Here is an 8,995-nt window from a genome sequence, read left to right as displayed (position 1 = left end):
GGATACAAGGTATAGCAAAATCTCTACACAGCATTAACCAAGAAATCATTTAAAGACATTAACAAACCCCACTAAACTAGAAAGAACAGTATAAAACTATTGTAGAGTCATGTGCAAACAGCAGTAGGGGAGATTTGCTGGGACATTATCTAGTGCTGCCGTTCAGGGGTCACGCTTTAGACCTGGAGCTGTTAGCGAAGATGGCCTCCTGCCAGCATTTGGTCTACTTTATTATCTCTTCTTTGTGTTGCTGTGATGACTTGGCGGAAGCAGTGAATAACCATCTCTTTTCCACTAAAATAATACCCCCATGCGAAGCTCCAATGCCAGGGTTGCCCAGTCATTGCCAGGCTGCGGTATTCATTCCTGTCAGTCAGTCGAATGCCAGCCAAAACCTGGAATTTTAATTGTTGCGTAGAAATCAACCGTTCACCCTGCAGTAAATTTGGCTCACAGATTAATCCCCCTGAAGTGCAGATTTAGGAAACAAAGCCAGGCTTAGAAGAAAGAGACACTTTCATGGGTTACGGAATGGGGATGAAGAGATTCCCAGTCTTGGATCGTTCAGGTCAACAACTTCTAGGGCGGATCTCTGCCCTCTCGGGACTGACCTTTGACTTTTGACCTGATAATCTTTGGGTTTGCTTAATCTTACAAGATGCCTTCCTGTAACTTAATCATTGGTGAGGAAACGGTGGGAAAACTAAGAGTTTTAATTGGATGCCTAGCACCTCCAGTGATCCATTCCCAGTTCTTTGAGGAGCAAGGAGAGCGTAAGAGAGCAAATCTGGCCAAGAACACAAGCCTTTATCAGATGCTCTGGTAATTTCATAGATTACACCCTACTGTTGTCTCAGGAAGCCCAAAGAGAAAGGGAGTGGATTTGGAGGGCCACTGGTTTTGGGAGCCATGGGCTGAAATGGCAGGGACCCGGGTTGATTGGTAGTAGTGGCATTTAGTTTATTATTCAAATTGACCAATATTTAAAAGCAATGCCTGTTTACAGCTGCATTTTGGAACATGGTACACTATATGTTTCCACGATTAACCTTTAAAATCCATAAAATCAATTTCTATTGCACACTTTTAAATAAAGGTTCCAAAAGAGAGTTTTCATAGTGATGCTATAGAATAATAATTTTTGGTTCCCCAAAGAACATTTCAGTGAACAGTTCTAAAGAGAAGCATTTTTTAAAACTAATGTGAAGAATATTAAAAAAAAAATCTAAAGAATCTTTTTCCACTGTAAATAAATTTTTGTGTGATGGAAAAGTTCCATGGATGTTAAAGAGTTTTAATTGGACACCAAGCACCTCCGGTAATCCATTCCCAATCCTTTGAGGAACAAGGAGAGCGTAAGAGAGCAAATCTGGCCAAGAACACAAGCCTTTATCAGATGCTCTGGTAATTACACAGATTACACCCTACTGTTGTCTAAGGAAGCCCAAAAAGAAAGGGAGTGGAATCTGAGGGCCACTGGTTTTGGGGCCCATGGGCTGAAATGTCAGGGACCCGGGTTGATCGGTGGTAGCATTTAGTTTGAGGTTTCTATATGTATATGCACCAATATTTAAGAGCAATGGCTGTTGGTACTGTAGCTGTGTTTCGGAACATGGTACGCATCTATGATTCCATTCTTTATGCACTCTTAAAACAAAGGTTACAAAAGAGAGTTTTTATAGTGATGCTATAGAAGAATCATTTTTGGTTCCCCAAAGAACCGAGTGGAAGAGACCATTTTCGACATCAAATCTGGCCAAGAGCACAAGCCTTTATCAAATACTCTGGTAATTCCACATATTACACCCTACTGTTGTTTTCAATAAAATTGCCTACTGTTGTTTTCAATAAAATTGCACCCACCAGTCCAAAGAGAAAGGGAGTGGATTTGGAGTCAGAGCCAAGGCTTCAAGCCATCAATTCTGGAGGCCGTGGGCTAGATGGCTGGGGCCGGTTGGTCGGTAGTGGTGCTGTGCTTGGGAAGAGGGTATCAGGAAGGCTTAAACTCAAACATACAAGCGAAACCAGAACATTCCAATGGTCACTACTGCTTTCCCTCCCCACCAGAGCAGAAAATTGGGCAAGTGACCTCTCCAGAAAGCTTGTGTGTTTTGGACAATACCAGCATCCCTTGTGGTTTCAATAAAGTACACGTTTTTTTATATTTATATGTTGTGCCGTACTTTTGCTGGTCGAAATTAATTAATCAGGAAAATATTGCTCTGTTCTGGAAATGACATGGAGGAACAACAAACGGGGCGAGCAGCGTTTGACTTGGAGGGAACATCGGTAAGGACGCAAATATCTTTAACGATGTGTCACGTATGAATTGTGTGAAATAGAGACCCTTCCCAAAAATGTCAACAAAACAGGCTTTCAGACTTGCAGTGAACCCATGTTGGGGCTACACATTTGGACGGCAGTTTTGATGGAACACATTGTAGCTTTTTGACCGTTGTGGATCGGTTGCTTACACTGCACCAACATTACCGGCTCTATATTTTTTAAAGGCATTTGCAGGGTGCATCAGATCATATGGTGGCATTTAGCTTGAGGTTTCTGTGTTTATATGCACCAATATTTAAAAGCAATGCCTGTTGGTTGCCACGTTTTGGAACACAGTACACTCTTAAAAATAAAGGTTCTTCATTGACGTTGGAGGTTCCATGAAGAACCTTTAACATCCATAGAACCTTTCCATTCTGCAAAAAAACATCTTTATAGTATAAAAAGGTTCTTTGGATTATTGAAATGTTCTTCACATAAAGAAAAAGATGGTTCTTTTAAGAATGTTCATTAAAAGGTTCTTTGAGGAACCCAAAATTGTCCTACAAACCCCCCCTTGGAACCTTTATTTTTAAGAGTTTAGATGGTTTTGCTGCTTGTTCAGATTATTGTCCACTTCAGTTTGTGAAATTGAGTATAACTTTTGTGCCTTTGTGTTAGGATTACATGTTGTTCACATCTGGACAGTGGATTTCTAGTTTCCAGCATGATTTGCTTTGTTATAGTCTTTAATTTAGTGGAAAATAATTTAAGTTCATTGAGAAAATGACGTTTTGAGTGCCATTAGGCCATCTCAGTCCAAAAATCAACCAGCAACCAACTAGTAACACCAGCTTATGGTAGTCAGGCTGGTTTTTGGATCCATAGTTGACCTGCAAATAACCAGCTAAAACCAGCTACCATTTTCCAAAACACAGCTATTAGCTTAAGACACAGGGTTATGATGCCTCAATGAGTTTACTGCCGTTTTAAAATGTTCCTCTTTGTCTTTTTAGATTCGTAAATGCAATGAATTGCCGCTCAAGGCTGTCTTTACAGTGTTTACCAACTAATCATTAACTATTGCAGTCATGGAAAGCACATCACTGCACTGTGAAACTTGCAATTGTTTTCCTCCATGGTGAACTTAAGGGCAACCTACGATGTGCGGAAAAAATGGGAAGCACTCTTTTTTTGTGGGATTACCCATTCTGGTTGTTCAGTCTTGCGTGCATCGTCATGTTCAGAATGGAGACCTCACGGAGGGCAAACTGAAGCAAATGAGAACCAGAAAACAGAAAAATAAACATGCACACAGAGTTAAAACTGGTGAGCATGGTTGGCCAAACAATCTCTGGTGTTTGTTTGGGTTTTGCGTTTCATTCCAAGACGCTAATTTGTTTTGTCTGTAGTTGTGCCTGGTTGTTTGTCTGAGGTAAATTCTCTAGCTCCTGGGTTTTTGATCGTCAGAAGCCACAAGTAAAATGGCAAGGCCTACCTCAGGATAAAACATTCCTATAGTGGCTTTACTGCGTTTGATTGTCTAGCAAAGTCTGTAATAGCGTTTGCATGATGTCAAAGAAGAGTTGTGTGGGAAAATGCAATGTACAACTCAACCGCTACTAAAGGCACTCATCGTACTTTGCAAACAGAATAAATGCAAAATACTAATTTAAACAATGCAAAAAAAAAATGTTATTACTCAATATTTTTTACTTGTTCTTATATCATCATACATTTACTTGAGATGCAAAATGGCATAAGGTATTATGTCTTGTTTTCTGAAAAATTGTTCAAAATTAAGTCAGTTTATACTTTAAACAAGAAAAATATATCTGGCCAGTGGCGCCAGAAAAATAAATAAATACATTAAAATAAATAAATAAATTCAAAGGGAAAATAAGATTATTTTTCTAACCCGTTTGACATATATTTGTTCTTGTTTTAAGCATTAAGTCACTTAATTTTAGTATTTTTTACTTGTTTTCCCATGTAATTATCTTTAAATTCTTATATCATCATACATTTACTTGAGATGCAAAAAGTATTACGTCTTAAGTATTAAGTGAGTTTATACTTTAAACAAGAAAAAATGTCTAGACATTCTTAAATCTTTAAGCATTCAGTTTGATTTTTTTTTTTTTCAGGAAAATTAGTTTATATTTTCACTTTGCTTCTCATGTAAATATCTTGATATAAAAATGTTGAGATATTTAATACAAAAAAAGACTAAAATACTGAGTTAATTTTTGTAGTGTAGGGTTAGCTGAGCTATTTAAGATTTAATAGTGCTTTGTTGGCTTATGTTCGCCAACTGCATCATATTTATTCTCGTCAGCCATCAGACTATAATTGATTTGCTTTCAACTTGTAAAACTTCATATTTCCTCTTGCAGGCCACAGCACAAACGTCTGTTTACATGAGCCAGGCGTACAGTGTGAAGTGGCTTAAAGAAATCCTATAAATCAAGCCTATGAGACTCACTTGGATATGCTTGTAGACAAAATGCTATCATAGAGCTGAAAAATCGGGCCTGGGGTTACATTCACCGTGCCATAGGGCTCAGTGCCAGATAAAACAATGCACTATTAACCTTCCCAGAGTAAATAGATATGCAAAAACCATGCACTCACTGTGCTGGATCACGTATCTGTGTTTTGGACACACAAAGTAACCCATTCACAATAGATCCAGAGACTAGCCGGTGGAAATACGCTCTACGAACTCTAGATTTAAGAGCTAAAACTTTCATAAAACTGGACAGCTCATTGTCTATCAGGTTGTCCATCAAAACAAAAATAGCCGCAGGCTTTCAGAAGTCACAGTTACAGGGTTTTTTTGGAGTGGTGAGGCCTGCAAAGAGCCAGAGAGTTTCGGGAACCGCACAAGAGACTGGGAAAACATAAACAGACAAATCTACGTTCAGCGGTTTGGGTTGGATATTATTCTCATGCCACTGAGTGTTGGGATTCTTTGCAGAAGCATTATCAGCTTGCTATAGTCGCAAATAACAACATAGACAGTGAAAAACTAGGATTAAGAAATTTGCACAAATCTAGTCATTTTATATCACTTTTTTGTTGTTGTCATCTGAGAATTTTTTTTATGTGGTTTTTAATAATACAGTGAATTGAATACTTTATAAATGAATCTTATTATTTATGATTATTTTCACCTATTATTTGGAACTTAATGGATGCAAACCAAGAAATAAATGTAAAATAAAATAAAATACTCTGTGAAATTAATGATACAAAATTGCGAATGCAACATTTTCCATTTATATTTACGTCTATATAACATATATAAATGTCCAAAGCAACAGTGAGCAACTTCGCAAATAATTACCAAATCAAGTTCATATCACTGCAATTGTAAAAATGCTTTTAATAATCATGTTGAATTGTCTGTTTTTTAATAATCTAGTTAATTGAATACTTCACAAATTAATCTTAATATTTAGAATTATTTTCGTCCTCTATTTGGAACTTAATGGCGGCAAACCAAAAATTAATTAATTAATTAATTAATACTTTGTCAAATTAATGGCACAAAAAATCCAAATGCAACATATTGCATTTATATTAACATTAGTTAACATGTCCAAAGCAACAATGAGCAACGTTGCAAGATATTTATCAAATCTAGTCATTTTATGTCACTGTAATCATAAATATCTTATAGAATTTTTAATAATCGTGTAGTATTGTCTGATTTTTTAATAATCCAGTGAATTGAATGCTTCAGAAATTAATGTTATTTATTTTAACCTTTCATTTGGAATCTTATCATGCATATAAAAATTAATGATTCAAAGAATCCAATTTTTTTAATTTTTAAAAAATAAAGATTGGAGTATATTTTAAAAGAAAACTCTTTTAATCTTTCTACTTCAAAATGTCACGTTTAATTCAATAAGTTGTCATTTCTTTATTAACGGTGAAATTTACTAGCAGTTTCTTAGTGATTTAAAAAAAAAATGTTTTTACGTATAGCCAAATCTGTCGGCTGACACATGTCTACCATCATACCGTTAGTCTTGAGCTTAGACTTGTAAAAGCAGATTGAAGGGAACAAAAGCAGATGGTGAGGATGGGTTACAGTCAGTGGCGTTTCTGTCAAAGCTGAGATAAAATCAGCATATTGTTTGACTGCGAGGCATGTAAAGCCTCTTACTAGATTAATGAGGCCCTCATGTGTCACACTTCCAACTCTTACACATCCATTCAGGAATGATGAAGGGGAAAAAACAGTGTTTTACTTTAAAGTAAAATTACAAATTTAATATCTCAGTAGTTTCAGCAATGCAGTGAAATGGAGACCTTCATCAATGTCGAGTGAGTATAATATGCACATATTTTAAAACTGCTATTTATTTATTTATTATATATTTCACATGTATGTAAATCTATATTTATTTGCATTGATTTTTTAATATTGATTACATTTTTATTATTTATTTTATACCTTAATATAATGGTTTTTATAATACTTTTTTATTTAGTCTGTTGTAATATTTTTGCCGTATGGGTTACATTTTCCTCTGGGAGAGGAGACACCATTGAATAGTGCTGCTAAGGATTACCCACAATCCCTGTGTGCACAAAGCAGAACATAACATATTACATAGTGGGCATAAAATCATAGCCAGACTGCAGTTAAAAGAGCAATTTTACCAGTGCAGCAACAATGACATGATTTTCGTCTAATATGCCAAGGCACGGTCATTTAGACTTTTTTTTGAGGTTATTGTTTTGAATTGTTTAGTTGAATTTATTCATTTTCTTCCTGCTTCATTCTGGAAGAGTCTGGTGGCTTGGGAAAATCTTTTGTATTAAATGATCAGTCGTTGAGAAGGACGAGGGCCCACTTTCATCCTTCATAAACTATTTCATGCAGGAAAATATGAAGAACCCTTTGTATGCCCTAATCGCTCACCGCCGCTCCCAGCGTCCCTTCAGAGCAGATCCTCATGGTTGACTTTTCCAGCGGCTTCTACGGTCGGCGGTTTAAACAGGAGGCCCCTGTCAAGCAAACCCTCCTCCACTAGACCTTTATTCTGGGGCTCTGGTCCAAAACCCAGTGAGGTGCATAATTAGTAAGCATTTCAAGGCATCATAGGCTCGATTCCAAAGAGAAGAATGATCCTAAACCTAGATAGCACGATTAAAATGCCTTCTATCTATCTATCTATCTATCTATCTATCTATCTATCTATCTATCTATCTACAATCAAATTATGTTCAACTCTGCTTCTAAGATACCTTGTTTTATCGAAAGTCTAACTGGCAGAACTGCATTTATATTTCACAGGCAATCCCAGAATGCATAGTGACAAGCATGAGGCAAAATCTGTCCAAGGTGGCGGGTAAAGCTAAATGTTGACTAGTGTTAGCTTTTCTCAATTGCTTTGGCACATTTTTCGAAACAAACTTAACATTCTCTAAACTGTGAGTGCAAATGTCACAACTGTTTGCTGGAACTTCAGAACTTTATTGCATGTCTGCAAAATGTAGTTACTCACGCAAAACATTTCATTCATGCTTCAAAACCTAGTTATCGTGTCAGTAATTTGGCCAAGGCCACCACAATATAAAGTATTTTTGTCATCGTGTGAGCCACACTGGTCAAAATGTTTAGTTGTTTTTTCACCATGACAGTCAACCATGGAAATTAAGGTTTTATAAAATAAAAAAAAATCTGATATTTGTTGAGAAGAGTCAATAGTACATAGAAAAAAATAAATAAATATATGAACATTTGTATTTATGCAGTACATTTATTTTTGCATGAATGCATTACATATAATTGAAATCTTGCTTGTCCAGTTACTGTACATTTCATATGTTACCACAAATACTTATTTTGAATACTTTAAAAATTATTCTTGGTGGACATCCTGTCGCTCAGGCCAAAGATTTTCATCAACATCATATCTGATGTTTTCCATTGCCATGCACCGGGGAAAAATATCTCCTTGAATGCCGCACCCATCCCCTGCAATGATCAGCTGTGATGTCCTCATTCATGGCATCCAACAGAGACATCTGATCTTGTGGTCTATGATCATGTACTTTCCACCTCCATGCTGAAAAAAACTCTATTGGATTTAGGAATGGAGAGTATGGTGGAAGGAGCTCCACTATACATTGGCCTGGTGTGTCAGTTGTGGCTCGGTGTCCGATGAGATTGCGACCACGTCTCCGGCCTTTGGACAGATTGAACCCGGCCTCGTCCACAAAAACAAGAATGTGGGTCGTTTCATGTCCTTCTGACTCCATGAGTCTCTACGAAGAAACACAGAAACAATGTTCAGTTCAGTAAATGTTTTCTCTTCTTATGGGTTTCTAAAACTTCAAGTAATACAGGCATCTTAGAAGTACAGTAAAACTCACTAAGTGCACACCAATAGTTCACCTGGACATACTGGTACCGCAGCTCCTTCACTATTTCTCTCAAATGGCACCTTGTAGAGTTGTTTCATAGTCATGTGATGTCTTTTCAAAACTCTGTCTATGGTGGAAATGCTGACAGAGTTTATATTTGCGAAGACATTATTGTCATTTATGATTGCACTTTGGATCTCTCTTAGCCTGATGGAATTGTTGGCTATGACCATGTTGCAAATTTCTTGTTCTTGCTGATGGTTAAAGGTTGTTGTGCGGTTCTATAGAATGTACTGATAGACTTGCATTTACCTTTACAATATTGTTGTTTATAAAAATGCTT

Source organism: Sinocyclocheilus grahami, unplaced genomic scaffold (genome assembly GCF_001515645.1).
Source record: "Sinocyclocheilus grahami isolate Dianchi unplaced genomic scaffold, SAMN03320097.WGS_v1.1 scaffold651.1, whole genome shotgun sequence".
Taxonomy (NCBI): Eukaryota; Metazoa; Chordata; class Actinopteri; order Cypriniformes; family Cyprinidae; genus Sinocyclocheilus; species Sinocyclocheilus grahami.
The sequence above is the reverse complement of the archived record's forward strand: the minus strand, read 5'-3'. Positions refer to the sequence as shown.